The sequence below is a fragment of the Rhinolophus sinicus genome, linkage group LG10 (genome assembly GCF_036562045.2).
Source record: "Rhinolophus sinicus isolate RSC01 linkage group LG10, ASM3656204v1, whole genome shotgun sequence".
Taxonomy (NCBI): domain Eukaryota; kingdom Metazoa; phylum Chordata; class Mammalia; order Chiroptera; family Rhinolophidae; genus Rhinolophus; species Rhinolophus sinicus.
In genome coordinates, this window is record NC_133759.1 from 80,370,362 (window position 1) to 80,385,491 (window position 15,130).

Sequence of the window (15,130 nt, forward strand, 5' to 3'; positions counted from 1 at the left end):
GTGATTTGTTTGAAGAATTCCTCACTCTTGGAATGTGACAGAGTGCATTGTTTCCCCCTGCCCTGTAATATTGTTCAATATGTCCTTATTCTATTCCATGAATCTCCTATACACTGGGCGTGACTCTAGAGACTTGATCAGATTCAGGTTCACTTTTTAAGTGATGCTATGTACTTGCTATTACAACATATCAAGAGACACATAATTGTTGGTTCTCTCTAATTTCCTAGATTTGATTTTTAAAATTGAAATACAATTCATTTAACATAAAGTCTCTGTTTTAAAGTGTACAATTCAATAGTTTTTAACATATTCAGTGTTGTACAACTGTTGCTACTGTCTAATTCCAGAACATTACCATTACCCCCCAAAATCCCATACCTGTTAGCAGTCACCCCCCCGCACCAGGCAACCGCTGATCTACTTTCTGTCTCTATGGATCTGCTTATTCTGGACATTTCATATAAATGGAATTATAAAATAGGTAGCCTTTTGTATCTGGTTTTGTCCACTTATGCATAACGTTTTTAAGGTTCATATATATATTGTAGCATGCATCAGTACTGCATTTCTTTCTTTGGCTGAATAATATTCTATTGTGTGCACGTACCACATTTTGTTTACCCATTCATCAGTTGATGGGAATTTGGGTTATTTCCACTTTGGGCTGCTATGAACATCATGTACAAGTTTCTATGTGAACATATGTTTTCCATTCCCTTGGGTGGTCTCTCTCTTTGCAACGTTAAAATTAATTGGTGGTTCAAGTATTATTGGTATTATCAAGTTCCCTTCAATTTTTTTTTCCGATGGATACTTTTATTATTTATTTCATAGATCACCAACTTCATCTCCCTCCCTCCCTACAATTGGACTTTCATCTTGTTTCCATGCTGAGTAGCGAAACAATGACAAAGCTAATCAGAATAAGCTACTCCAAAAACAGAACTAAGCCAACAGCTTACTTTCTTTCAACAGGCAAATAGAAATATGTGCACCCTAGAATGCACATTGTTTTAGTCACTAAGAAATTCCAATGGGATCTTGGAGAATGTAGGCAAATCCAAGGTGTGGTAAAGATGAGCTGAGACGCTGTGCAGCTGATTAAGGCTCCTGGTGCTGCATCACTTGGCCACTAGCTGAATCTTGCCATGGGGGAAGATTTTAGCTACTACCGAGTGGAGATGCGGAAAGCACTAAATTGACTTAGGGGATGTGCACAGGAACCAAAAGGCAGGAACGTACTAACCATTGCTGAGCGCATCCACCCTAGGAAGGACTTCACCTTCCAGGAGCTCTAAACTGGCACCACCCCCAGTGCTCACATGGCTGACTTTATCCTCCATGTTCCATTTGGCACAGCAAGTGGCTGTGTCCCCACCACCTATGATAGTGATGCAGCCTCTGGAAGTGGCTTTCACCACCTCGTCCATGAGGGCTTTGGTCCCTTGGGCAAAAGCTTCCCATTCAAATACACCCACAGGTCCATTCCATACAATCTGCTTAGCCCTGGCAACAGCCTCAGCGTACTTCTTGCTGCTCTCAGGACACAGTCCAAGCCCATTCAGCCAGCAGGTATGCCTGAGGCCACCGTGGCTTGGCCAGTCTTGGCATTCTCATCAAACTTGTCGGCAGTGACAAAGTCAACAGGCAAGGTAATTTTCACACCATTCTTCTCAGCTTGGACATCCAAGTCTTTGACAATCTTGGCTCCCTCTTCATCAAACAGAGAAGTGCCAATCTCCATGTTGCTGAGCACCTTAAGGACGGTAAAAGCCATTCCACCACCAATAATCATCTCATTGACTTTGTCTAGCATATTATTGACCAGTTGGATCTTGTCTGCAACTTTAGCTCCGCCCAGAATGGCCAGGAAGGGTTGCTCAGGGCTCTCCAAGGCCTTGGCAAAGTAGTTCAGCTCCTTCTTCATCAAAACACCTCCAGCTTTCTGTGTCAGGTTGACTCCCACCGTGGAGCTGTGGGCCCGGTGAGCAGTGCCAAAAGCATCATTGATACATACATTCCCTAGCTTGAAAAGTGAAGTTCGGAAGCCTTCTATTTTAGCTGGCTCGGCTTTAACCATGTTCCCAGACGCATCTTTTCCCTTCCCTTCTTCCTCCACATGAAAGCGAAGTTTCTCCAGCAGGATGACAGACCCAGCAGCTGGGTCAGCACAAGCTTTCTCCACTTCAGGGCCCACACAGTCCTTCAAGAACAAAACATCCCTGCCCAGCAGAGGTTTAAGTTCTACAGCAACTGGCTCCAAGGAGTACTTGTCAGGCATGGGGACGCCATCAGGCCGGCCTAGGTGACTCATAAGAACAACTGACTTGGCTCCATTGTCCAAGCAGAATTTGATGCTTGGAATGGCAGCCTTGATCCTCTGGTTGTTTGTTATGTGGTTGTTCTTCATAGGGACACTGAAGTCCACTCTCATAACGACCCACTTTCCCTTCACGTTCAGTTTGTCCAGAGTTGGCTTGTTAGAGAGCGACATCTTGACAATATAGCAGCAGCGAGAGGCCCGGGGCTCGGACAGTGGCGGAGGCGGCTGACTTAAGTTCCCTTCAATCTTTCACCCAATGGTTTTAGGAATCTCCAATGATCGCTGATCCTTATCTAAATCCATTATCTCATTAGAGGTTACCAAGTGATAGTTTCGTAATTCTATAATTTCATTTGCATTTGTTAGCCAGGATTTGTCTATAAAGAACTTACACCAGGGTGGCTGTTAGCTCAGTTGGTGTCGCTACTAACACCAAGTTTGCAAGTTTGATGCCCGCATGGGCCACTTTGAGCTGTGCCCTCTTAAAAAAAAAAAAAAAAAAAAAAAGGAAAGAACTTACATCTTTGGGGGAAAAAAGGCAGGATAAGTACTTGACTGTTTTATTTCATTTATCAAATAATGACATTTTTTACTTTTCTGTATGGAACCCTAATAAATTCTGGGTCTCTACATGGTCAAGGTGCTACCTAGAGTTACAAATAATGAATTATGGTCCTAGAACCAGAAAATAAAAAGTATTCCAATCTCTACTTGGGGAATCCATTTAATGCCCCACAGCAATACTTCGTAAAATTCCTCTTACCTTTCCTTTCTAACCAGTCTTTTTTCCTTCTCCCTCCCTAACCTAGTTCTTTATTATATAGATCAATTTGGCCTCTCTGCCCAAGTCCTTCTGTTCCCAGCCTCTTAAGCTCTACATCTCATTCTCTCTGTCTATCCAGCACCCTTTTGCCCCCATTCTGATTCTACATCACAAAAGATCCAGAACTGTGATGGCAAAGACCAAACTCTCTAAACTGGAAAGTAGGATTGGATTCTGAGCGGGAAAACTTTTGGTGGATGGGTAAGAGGAGAGAAAAAAAAGGGAGGAACACTCCCACTAATCTTATTTCCATCACATGCATTTTCTACAACAAACATGCATTAGATATGGTGGAATAAAAAAATAGAAAGTTTTAAGAATAAAAGCAGTGGTAGGGAAGGAAATGAACATTATTCTTTTCCACTCTTCAGTTCCTCTTCCTCTCCAAGACAGACTAGCTGCTGCGTAGATCCTTGACTCGCTGTTCCAGGGAAAGTGAAGTGAAACCTTCCCACTGACTCAGGATTCCAAGTATTTCCCACCCCCACAGCCCTGCCTCGGGGGTGGAAGTGGTGGAGTCTGCTTCTATAACAGTGTAGAGGAGCCGCTGGGAAAGGCCAGTGGGAGCCTGCCTGGCTAGAGAAGCTGCCGCTGCCTGGTCTCTCTGGTTAAAATCCCTGAGCAATCCATCCTCTTTTCCAAAAAGTAAGCACCTCCCTGGGTCTTAAGGAAACCTGCAGACGGTTCAATTTATATATTTTTCCATCTCTTAGGGAAATCTCAAGGCATGGGGAGGGTTAGTGAAGCCCTCTCAAGGTTTCCTCCTGCCTTGGGAGTATGTATGCACTGGAGACAGCCAGCACCGCAAGACACAGGGCCCCATGTTACGCAGGCTCACCTGTCCAGGCCCCAGAAATACTCTAGTGGCAAATCTGAACTAAATCAAGTGAACACTCCTGGCCAGGTGGTCACTTGTGTGACAAGCATTAGGGAAATGTAGGTGTGAGCAGATTTTTGTGGTCTCGGCCTATGTGAGCAGGAGCCCTGGAGGAGAAAACTTGGGGGCATCCAGGCAAAGTGGTCAAGCACATGACTCTGGAGTCACAGAGGGATTCTAATCCCTCTGCCACTTACTTTACTTTGTGATCACAAGCAAGCTCCCTACTTCTCTGAGCCTCTGTTTTTACCTGTAGAAAATGGACACAATGGTCCCATCCCATTGGCTTGTGGTGAGGATTAAATGTCTCTAGAATGCCAGGCCCTCTCACATTTATTGGGAGCTATTCTTATTGAGGAGCTCACAAACCTGTTTTCTTATCTCTAAAGCAGGGATAGCAGTAGGATCTACCTGAGGGAGGGGATTAAAACAGGTAATAAAAGAAATGTGATTGACATCTATAAATAAATATTCACTACTAGTACTATTAACATCTCACCTGTTTTGCTTGAGGTCACAACCTGTTAGTGACCTCTTCCTGCTGCTTTCTTCCTCACCCTGCTCCAGTTTCCAGGACATGAGAATTCTCATCTCTTTGGACAGAAGACCCTCAGAAAGAAGAATGACACCCAGAAAAGAGCACACAGGGCAAGGAGATGGAGATCCAGGGTCTCTCTCCTGCCTGAGACCTGCCTTTCCCTTCCACTGCACTCCAACCCATGGCTTTCCTACTCGTGTCTCTCCCTGGCAAAGCTCTGGCCCAAGGGTTCATTTTAGTGACTTGTATAATTTCCAAAGGATCAGTATTAATCTTCCCCACCCACAAGATGAGTGGCAGCTCGAAGCCAAGTGCTTCCCAGCCAAGGCAAGAAATGAAAGTTTCCCTTTTTTCCTCGGTGTCTCTCTCCCCCTCCCTTTTGCGGGGGAGCTGAATGTGCTCTCTCTGGAGGGACTGAGGGAAGCCGGAGCTGGCTCTAATGCAATTTTGCCTACATGAAGCTGGCAGCTGGGAACCACTTTCCCTCAGCTTGCCCTCTGCCGGGGAAACTCCATGACTGAGACGAGGCAGCTGGCAGGGGGAAGCCTCAGGTTTGAGGACGCCGCTGCTGCTGCTGTTGCTGCAGTGCCACTCAGGGCCACACAGGACCCCACAGGACCCCACTGCCATGGAGACTGATGCCAAGGAGCTCCTACAAAGGCAGTGCCTTGTGACCTGGGAGCAAAGATTTCTTTCTCAGTAACACAGTAGCCAATACAAAAGACCTAGTAGAAAGAGTATGGAATTGAGACTATGAAGACCTGGGTTCCAGTCCCGATGCCACCACTACATGTGATTTTGGGTTACGTTGTTTAAGGTCTTTGCCCAAATTTTAGTTTCCCCATTTGTAAAATGAGTGTTCTACTACCTCTCTCATAGGACTGTGGGAAAAATTAGTTGAAATAATGTATGGGAAACTGGATCATGAATGATGGTTAATAAATATTCATTTACTCCATAGAAGGACTAAGGAAAAAGGGTATCACTGGATTCTGGAGGCTTATCAGCTTCTTCAGAATTAAGCACCAGAGCTAGGGCATTTGTTGGGTGCCCAGTTTTAGTGAAGATGTGTGTTTATCACTCACCATGAGATCATGAGAAGCTCCCTAAATATCTTAGGCCTCCGAACTGGTTTCTCTGGGTGGCCGAGAATCAACACGTAGGACAGAAGGAACCTGTTCCTCAGAGATCCGATCAGCATCTCCTTTAAACCCTTTGCTGCCCTCCATGAACCAGTCCTGCTTTTGTGCCACCAGCATTGCATCCCCATTCAGGGGGAGGCCAGAATGACACAGCTACATGTTACCTTGTAATCTACAGTGGGGGGAAGGAGCTATGTCCCTGCTGGAATTGAAAAGCATCCTTGAGGGCTGCAACTTATACAGGCAAGGTTACCATGCCAACGACAGCCTCCTTGTCCAACAAGGATGAAAGGAAACAAGGCCGTGGGTGACACACATCTATTGTGTGTGTCCACAAATTTGCCTGGAAACTCTTCAGGGCTGCTAACTGCAGCTCAGCAGGATGGGGCTGTAACTGAGAGGCAGGAAGGTTCAGATTAGATTTAAGTGGGACTGCAGGACAGGCAGAACTGATGAGGGCAGGGCAGGGCCAACAAGGGAGGATTGGGAAATGTTTTGCTGAGATTGATACCCATCTCTTGTTGAAATGTGTGGGTGTGGTACTGCAGCAGGCGTGGGAGGGGATGGTGTCCTAGATACCAGGTTCTGGCTGTGATGGGAACTTCAACTTCCTCCAGGTTCTTTTTGACCCTGCCAGATATTTCAGGTCACCTATGCTGTGGGGCAGGTAGGTAGAGAAGAACAGCAGGCAGGGAGGGCAGGCCATTGGGGTTGGTGGCTGAACTGAGCAAGGGGAGCGTCAGAGCCACATATACATACACGTCTGGTAAAAGCACGGAATCTTGGCCCCAGAGATGCCAAGGAAGGGACCGTATGCCCCAAGGGGACAGGCTTCCAGGAAGAATGGCCAAGTACTCAAGCCTTTCATCTCCTTTTCTCCACACCCACTTGGGAAAGTGCAGAGAGAACCGAGGAACTGACATTAATTAAGCACCTACTGTAGACAGGCACTTTACACACACACACACACACACACACACACACACACACACATTTCATTTGATTATCACAACCCAGCAAATCAGGAATTATTATCCCTGATCAGAAAAGTGAGATTCAGAGAAAGTATCTTTCCCAGCATCAACCATCTGAGAAGCTGTGATTGGAGCTCCCTCAGTGTAAACCCCACAGCCTGGAAGGAAAAACTGTAGACTTTAAGGTTGCCCTATTTTCTTCTGGAAACATCTCTTCTGAATCCGCCAGCTCCTATTTAAGCCCATCATTCAGGCTCCCCAGCCCTTCATTCGGCTGGGAAGAGATTAAAGGGACACAGACAGCAGGTGACTGGGAAAACTCTCCTCCCCTCCCCCGCTTAAGATTGTTAAAATGACGGAGCTGTCACTGTGAGCCATGCCCGCTCCAAGAGGTGGTTAACGGGCATCCTCGCATTTTACCCCTTAACCATCTCGGAAGAGGAAGTTGGGGCTCAGAGACGAAAGCGTTTTACCCAAGGTCACAGTGCGTGGCGGAGCTGGGAATCCAACTCGGCTGGGTTAGGCGTCCAAGCCGGGTTGGATCCCCCGCCGCGCGGCCCGCGGGAGCCCCGGATTCCTGTAGCTCCGGCAAAGAGGAAATCGGGGGCGCAGGCTGGGGGTCGCGCTAGAAGGCTCGGGTTGGGGTCGCGGGCCGCAGCTGGGGAGGGGTCCCGCAGGCCGGGTCGCGGGGTGGGGGTGGCGCGTTGCGGCTCTGGCCCGCGGCGGCGGAAACGGCCTCCTTCCCGGGCGGGATCCCCGCCCCTGGGCCGCCCCCGCCCCCGCCCGCCCCTCGCCATGTAAGGCGCTTCCTCCCCGGGCCCTAAAAGGCACTTCCTCCCGTCCCGAGGCCCATACAAGGCGCTTCCTTCCCGGCGCGTCTGGCAGGCGGCCCGCGGGCGGCTGTGGGCGGGAGCCCGGCCCTCCGGGTCCGCCCGCGCCCGGGAGCCAGCGGCCAGGAGACCCACTGCCAAGGAGGGGGCGGCCGGCGGGACTGAGAACGCGCGGCCTGGCTCCATCGCGGCCCGGGTCTGGCTGAGGTAAACGTGGGACAGACAGGCTTGGGAGTCCCATGTTGGCACGGTGCCTTCTCCCATCCCCAGAAGGCCGAGGTTCCCGCAGTCCCCACGGATTTCACGTTCTGCGCCACTTCACTCTCTCATTTTTGAGCACAGCACACCTTGCTGGAGATCCTTCCGCGGCTCCCAGCCCAGGGCCTAAAGCCCAAATTCCTACGCATGATGTTAGGGCCTACCGCTCCTCGCCTTACTGCTCCTCCCCTTGCAGTTTGCAAGTCGGTCTTTGGTATGTCTCCCTTCCTCCTTGCTGTTTCTTGCTTCTCTTTGCCTTTACTCAAGCTGTGCTCTGCCGGGAATGCTCTTCCCACACCATTCTGGTAGAACTGCTTCATGCTTTATTTGGTTTAGACATCTGGCCACCTGAAATTCCTTCCCACTCCCCGTCCATAGACCTGTTATGCATTTAACACAGTATTATACATCCTTTATTTATTGAGACTGCACTTTGATCTTACTCATCTCTGCGTTCCTGGTGCCTAGCTCAGTGAGTTACATCTGAGCAAGGGGAAAGAGGGAAAAGGACCCTGTTTTCAGGCCAGCCACAATGCTGACCCAGGCCCGGACACATTGGATGGAGTACCTACCAACTCCACTTGCTAGGCCCCCCGTGGTCTGGAGGTTCGTGAGCCCCAGAAACCTACATGCAGTTTGACTCTGTAAGGAAAGTTGAAAGGATGGAATGAGGGGAGCCAGAGCTGGGGCAGGTGTACACCCACAGTGGGACAGAGGTCTGGAGCAGTGTACACTGGGTGTCCCCACCACACAGAATGGCTCCCCTTGCTCAGCCTGACAACTCTGGTTTATCCACTGCATGAACTGGCAAGCCTCTACAGGCCCTCTCTACAGCACCTCCAGGGGCGTGAACCTGGCCCAGCCACGTGTGACTACCGGAAATTTTCTGCCAGGAGATGATCAAAGGTCAGAGAGAACGACCAAATCTCAGCAGAGTTCCTAACCTTCTACCCCCCCAGCTCTTTCAGAGATGCAACATGTCATCTTTCTGCTGGGCCAACCTGTGAGCCCTAGATTGTTCTGCCTCAGATGAGGAAGGGAACAAAAAGCTCGGAGCTTGGGACAGAGTTGGGAAATATGCCAGGGAAGGGGCTTCTAGTGCCAAGCAGCCTCTGGGCTTGATCCAGAATAAATCACTCAGGCTCCGTCTGGCCAGGCTGGTGTGTACAGACACACACCCTTTGTTGGTCTCTTTGGCCCCAGGTCGGCTGAGTACCCGTAAGTTGGGGGCATAGATGATCTCTGAGATCCAGAACTGAAAGTTTAGGGGTTAAAATTTGGGGAAAAACAAAAACAAAAAAACAAAACTGGGTCTCAGGGCTTGGGCTGCACATTCAGGGCCTAAGATGCCTCTGGCCTTGTTTTCCCACCTAAGGCTGCATGCCCCCATCAGCCTCCTCTTCCCAGCTACCATCTAGGATTGTGGGTATTGTAGTCCAGAGGCCAGCTCTCCCCCCCGTCAGCCACCACCACCTTCTGCTTCAGGCTGAGAGGGCAACACTGGGTGAGAAGGCGGTGCTTGCTCCTTGCAGGACTGGGAGATCCCCAGCTGGAAACCAGCAAGCTATTTATAGGCGAGCCTAGCAGAGGGGGAAGTCCTTAGAGGAGCTGGGTAGCTTCAGCAGTCTCCTCTCCAGCCACAGAGTTTGCAGACCTCTTCTGGGCCTTGTGTTCTCTTCTGGGTGAGAGGGCTTTGAGCCTCAGAAAGGCCTATGAAGCAGTAGGGATTCTGGCAGGCTCCCTGCCTGGGAAGAATCAGATATTCCAATGGCCCTGGGGCCCAGCTTTTGGGCCTATATGGTGGGGATATTTGGAACCTGGGAATTGATAAGCAGAGACTCTGCAAAAAAAGCCTGTGTGACACAATATAACAATCACCTGGCATTTCTATGCATTTTTCTTCTCAACGAAATTACATGCTCTTTAAGGACAGGAATCAGACCTTCTCTTGCCAATGGTACCAACCCCATCTTCATGCTGTAACAAGTGATCTTGCCAAAAGGAAAACTAACCCCTCGTGACCCAAGACTGGGTTGGTTGTGACTTGTTCCCCCACCCACCCAATCCTCTGTCCAGTGCCCTGTGCCATTCCCATCAAAGCATCGAATCTTTGCTTGACTGGGTCCCCCACTAGATTGGGCCTTGTGTCTGCCTGTTGACTACTATGTCCCCATTGCCTAACACAATAAACAATTGTTGAATGAAGGAGAATAAATCTACAATAGCAAAAATCCACTCTTTGTGGAGTATTTGATACATACTTCATTGTCATATTTCATCACAGTGTTTTACAGACTGGAAAATAGCTTTTGCTATTTAAATATCTTTCACCAAGACTTTGATAAGAGGTAAGGAGCTGTGATAGGAATTGGTGTCTGAATTCAGAGCAGTGCTTAGGCTGTCTTCATGCTAGCACCCAGGAAGCACCTCTGGCTCAGAATACAATTTCAGGTTCTCAGCAAGGCCTTGAGGCTCAGCCCCTCCTGTGCCTGCTGGTCTGTCTTCCGGCTTCATCTTTCACCACACCCCACCCTGGTTCTCTGAGCTCCTTCCACACTGTTCTCCACTTACCTCAACTGTACTCATCCCACCCCTCACATGTTCTCATGCCTCAGATGTTCTTCCTTCTGTTTGCCTTAATGTCTGCTCCTTCATACACCAACCAGTGTCTTTAGAAAAGCTCTCTCTGGGCTCACTAGCCAGGTCAAATTTCTCTGCAGCAGACTCCCATGTGTGGCCTTCCCTCACGTATTAATTGCAATAGGGATTTCACACTCATTGGCGTGACCCACTAGCCTGGAAACCCACTGGGACAGTGACAGTGTCACTTTTGCTCCTGACTGTATGCTAGGGTCTAGCACAGTGTTTGGCTGTAGTAGGCACTTATTTTACGTAACAAATGAAACAAAAACTTAGTTTACTTAACAAAACACCCTATTTTAAACTTGAAGAAACTGAAGGAGAAGTAACATGCCGGAGGTCACATCACTAGTAAGTGGTGGAGTGGGACCTGGACATCTGGCTAGTGTCTGTGTTAACTCCCTGCATTATGCTACCCGTCCACCTGTGAAATGCTTTTTGAAAGTAGAGAGTAAGGAAAGAAGGGAAGAAGAAAGGTATCTGAGAGACAAAGGTACTCCCCCTCTTTTCACTCTTGGAAGTGCAGAGTTGGAGATGAAGAATGAAAGATTACATTTCACCGAAAAAGATATATGAAAGCTAATTAGCACATGAAAAGATGCTCAGCATTAGTCATCAGGAAAATGCACATCAAAACCAAAATGACACCAGCAGCAAACAACCCAAAAAGGAAATTAAGGAAACAATTCCTTTTACGATAGCGTCCAAAAGAATAAAATGCCTAGGAATAAATTTAACCAAGGAACTGAAAGACTTGTACACAGAAAACTACAGAACATAGCTGAAAGAAATGAAAGACCTAAATAAATGGGAAGACATCCGTGTTTATGGATTGAAAGACTTAATATTAAGATGGCAATACTACTGAAGGAGTCTACAGATTCAATGCAATCCTTATCAAAATTCCAGTGGCCTTTTTTGCAGAAATGGAAAAGTTGATCCTCAAATTCATATGGAATTGCAAGGAGCCTTCCCAGTACCTCGATGTATTCACCAACCAACCAGAAGCTCTCTGAATCCCATTTAGGGGTTTTTATGGAAGTGCCATTACTTAGGCATTGATTAAATGGTCTTTGGTGACTAACTGAACTTCCAGCTCCTCTCCCTTGGGGTGGGGCTAGAAGTTCCAACCCTGAAATCATGCCTTTCTGGCAGCCCATCCTGACGCTATCTAGGAGTCCCCAGCCACCAGTCAGCTCTGCATATGAGACACTATTACTGGAGATTTCGAGGGTTTTAGGAGCTGTGTCAGGAACTGGGTACAAAATCCATACACAGTTGACCCTTGAATAACAACCTGTGTCTAGACTGGACGAGTGCAGTTTAAACCCACATTGTTCAAAGGTCAACTGTATTTTTGATCTGCCGATGGAGGGCTGAGTAATTATACACGGATTTTCAACTGTGCGGGTGTCAGCACCTCTAGTGTCACTCTCCTTTTCTGGTCTCTAGGCTTCCCTGGAAATGGGTTTGCCCTCTAGGTTTCCTTTGGGTGAGGGTGAGCCCAGGCAGGGAACCGCAGTAGAGTGGAAGAGCTGGAAGTCTTGACAGGGAAACCTAGATGGGTCTAATTTGGAACCCTGGGGGCTGGAGAAGCAAGTTAATCTACATACTCAAGCCAAACCTGACTCACAGGGAAGTGACTTCAAAACAGCTTTCATAACCCAACCTGGATGTTGGCCACCTTTCTCCTCCCAACTTTGTCTTTGGCTTCACGCTGCTCACTCACTCTCTCTGATCCTCCCTTTTCGCATCCCTAACAAGGGGGAGAAAAAGACTTAGATGAAGAATAACAAGGTCATCCATGTGTTAAGAGCACTGAATTTGGAGTTGTAACCTTAGGTGCTCATGTTGGTTCCGCTATTTTGCCGCTTGAGCATGATAGGTCATGTTGCTCTCTGGGCTTCAGCTTGCTTATCTCTTTAAGGAGGGGATTGGGATGTACGGCCCCCTTCAGGTGCTAAAATAATGATTCCTTAAGAAGTATGGAGCAACACAGCTATAAAAGGATGTGGCTGTAGACAGAGGACTAGCGTAATGACACTTCTCCTTTCTGAGAATGGGTCCTAGGTTCCCAGGTATAGCTCTTGCCTTCTTCCCATTGTCCCCAGTTGCTTGCTGAGCTAGGAGTAACCCACCCCCCAGCCTTTGCTCGATACTGCCTCATCTCACCCAGCACCAGTCCAACTCCAAAGCCGATCTCATCTCTGAGGCATGTGACAGAACATGTGACAGCAGCTCCTCCTGGCCCTGCCTAGGCTGCTCTTCCAGCTTGGGCCCAACTCCCAGGCTCAGCCCCCTGGCTCCACTGGCTGATTCAATGTAGGGATTTCTCCTGAACTGCAAACCCTGTAGCAGAATTAACTCTTCTAAATGCTGGCCTCTTAGTCAAACCCAAATTCTGAGTAAAAACCAAACTTGAATATTCAAGAATCAAACCCAAGTTGTTTTAAACACATTGTGAACCAGTTAGAACCTAAATGCTCATCACCCTGTTTGTTCTACAATGGATATTCATGATGACCCTAAACTATGACAGTTAAATGATGCTCTTATGTTTTTCTTTTGCATTGCACCCCTTGATACTTCAATGTATATCTCCTAAGAAAAAGGGTATTCTCTTACATAACCCGAGTACAGTTATCAAATTCAGATTTAACATCGATACAATACTTTTATCTATAGTCCACATTCCAGTTTCGTTAATTGTCCTACTGACGAAGTATTTAAGAGCAGGAGCAGACGCCCTACTCGCTGAGAAATTCCATTACATGCGTACATCCTTCTCTGAAGATGCTGGTTAAATTAGAGGGATCCTGTGAATCCAAGGGAGTTCCTTTCATCGATCCTCCACTGTGGCTGTGGATGAGCTTGGCTGACCAAAGTGTGTGTATTGGGGAAGGTCAGAACATCCAGATAGGTGTCTTCCAGATGCAATCTGAGCTGTTGGTTGTCTCTGAAAGCACAAGAGTTGGTGAGGTGACTCCACGTATCTTCTCAGCAATACCATCAACTTGAGCGAGGAATGACTTGAATTTGCATTGGCTTTGGAACCAAAGAGACTTGTCTTCGAGCCCAAGATTTTGCCATTTAGTAGCTTATGAACTTGGATGGGCAGATATAAAACAGTATCTACCTCATTGTTTTTCTAAGGATTAAATGAGATAATAATGCACATGACACAACACCCTGCCTGGTGCATGGTAACTATGTCGAGAAATATTAGTGGTTATTTTGTAGGTGGGTAGCTCAAAGCCCAGAACGAGACTCCTGGGCTCTCCTCTGTTCACTCATCCCTACTACCTTTGGTAGTTTGCCGTCTCCACTTCTCCCATTATAAGGGTAAGCTTGTCAGAACTGTCCACAAGCAAATTTCTTCCACAGCCAGTCTCCTTAACTCTAGCACCACCTCGTGGTTTGCCAGCGCAAATTCACCCTGGCTGCTTCCGGAGGAATAAGGTTGGCAGTGGTAGGACCGCCAGAGCAGCTCCCATTTTTCAGTCCTTGCTAAGGGCCAGGCACTGTACTATGTATTTCACATGCCTTATTGCATTTAATCCTTACCATAATCATAATGGAATAGACATTGTCACAGACAGGAAAATTGCTGCTGAGACATTAATTTGCCAAATCGCACTGGCAGAGGCAGTTACAAATCAGGTGTCTTGCTCACCATGCTATCCTAATGGCATGGAAAGGCTCTCTAGATTCACACCCTTCCTCACACTGACAGGGAAAGAGAAAGGGACTTACCTGAAATCACAAGCCCAGCTAACAGCAGAGCTGGAACTAGAGCTGTTTGTCCAGAGCTGACTCTGCCCTGGGCTATTCACTGGGCCTCAAGATGACCCTGACAAGCAATTTCAGACTATACCTGAAACAGTTCCCAGACAGGGTTTGGAGTTGATTAGCAGAGAATCCTAGGGATAAATTGTTTTCCCATGTTCCTGTTGTTCTGCCACGTCCTCAGTCAGTTTGCACCCAATGCTTCCACACTCCTTGGCAGGTCAATTCCTATGTCCCTGGAGGCAGAGTCCCATCAGAGTGGGACTTGGCAGGTATGAGTCCCAGCAGGCACTCACTCAAATTGGCAACAAGGGAGAAGCTGGCACAAGGCTGAAAATTCCACCCTGGCGCTCAGCCCTGAATCCACTGCCTGTCTGGGAGCATTGTGGCATGAGAACGAACTGGAGAACAAAAGATGGCAAGTGCTGCAGGCCTCTACAGGCAAGCCCCACAGCCCACATACCCGGCAGCACTGTGCTATCTTCCACCTTTTCACTTCCAACAGCATGTAGGGATGCATTAGGAGGAAATGCATGCACGAGCACGTCTGCCGCGCCCCGAAGGTAACTGGGTTTCAGCAAGGCTATAGATCAGACGAGAAAAAGGGCGCAAGTATGCCGAGAAAGTAGTGACAGAAGAAGTGCCATTATGGGTCAGTTTTATTTAAAAATATATCTTAAATCTGGGGAAAGCAAATCATACATCACCCTGGTTCTTCAACGAGGCTCCCTAAACTACCAACCACATAGGAGCTCCAAGCACCTTAGCCTTCGGAGAAAACAAATCCTCTTCTGTTCTTGACCTGGCCTAGCAGTGCCCCTACTGCGCCAGCCTCTGACTTGCTCTTGGATGAGGTTATTTACTCTCCTACACACTGCCAGGTATGCAGGATCAGGAAGAGTGGGAGACTTAGCTTTTGCTCTTCCATCTAGACCA

General features: G+C 47.9%; 1 pseudogene; it reads right to left on the minus strand.

Moving 5' to 3' along the window:
- Positions 1–1,187: 1,187 nt before the first annotated feature.
- On the minus strand, positions 1,188–2,497 carry LOC109451751 (phosphoglycerate kinase 1; annotated as a pseudogene).
- Between the last annotated feature and the right edge of the window lie 12,633 nt (positions 2,498–15,130).